The sequence below is a fragment of the Monoraphidium neglectum genome (genome assembly GCF_000611645.1).
Source record: "Monoraphidium neglectum strain SAG 48.87 unplaced genomic scaffold scaffold03457, whole genome shotgun sequence".
NCBI lineage: Eukaryota > Viridiplantae > Chlorophyta > Chlorophyceae > Sphaeropleales > Selenastraceae > Monoraphidium > Monoraphidium neglectum.
Window position 1 is genome coordinate 5,956 of NW_014010172.1, and position 1,032 is coordinate 6,987.

Below are 1,032 nucleotides of genomic sequence, written 5' to 3' on the forward strand. Positions count from 1 at the left end.
GTGGTGTGAGGTGTATGTGCGACCAAGTGTTTTATGGGGGGGGGAGGGGGGCAGGAGCGTTCTGACGGACGTATGGGTGGATAACAAGGACGTGTATGTATGTGGGTGGTTCGCGATGTCAAATGGCTGGGCAGGAGCGGCCCCGGCAGCGGCTTGCGGCTGGGGCGAGGAGCAGGGGAACGGCTGAGGCTGGTGAGGGGGGTGGACACAGCAAAGGGACGCAGGAAGCCTACACAGCTGCCAGCTGGCGTGGGGGGGGGGGCGAGGTTGGGGGCGACCCGCCGAGCCGTGCCCGGGCCGCTCACTGTGATGAGTCATAGGCGTCAAAAACCTGCCCGATATAAGCCAGGGCGGTGGGTGACAGCTCCAGCACCTGTGGGGTACGCGTCAGGGCCGCTTGCGGTGCGTTTGGGGCTGGGAGACTGCCGATGCCTGCAGCGCCGCGTCTGCGTCTGCGAAAAAACAGCAAGCCTGCAAAACAACAGCACGCTCGCGGGGCGCGCCAGCGCCAGCGGCGGCGCCGGAGCCGCGCTTGCCGGCGGTCGAAAGGGGGTCGAGGGGGTAGCGGGGTGGCGTGCGCACCGTGTCGGGCCCCGTGGCTGGGAGCGCGGCCAGGGCGGTGCGCGATAATCTGAGGTCACGATCGTATCCTGGGCGTTGAGGGTGGTGGGTCGTGTGTGGGGGCGTGCGTGGCAAAGGGGGGGGCTTGCTGCTGTGACTGATGGGAAGAGGCCCAAGTGTTGGGGGCGTGCAGATGTGGTGTTGCTGGTTGAGGCAGTGGGTGAGACGGTTTGATTATGGCCCTGCCCTTGGCGATGTTGTATTATTTGCAACAGCAGCCCAGCACTCTCCCCACTTCCCCCTCCCCTAGTCCCCTGGTGCCCTCCGCTTCTGCGCGGCGCGCGGCGCGGCCGCCCACCGAAAGTCTCGAGGACCGTCCAGGTGCTCTCCAGGCGGCCGCGCGCGATGAACAGTGTGTGGAGGTACATGAAGCCCGGGAACATGAGGCCCTTGGGGGGGTCGGGGTGGGGG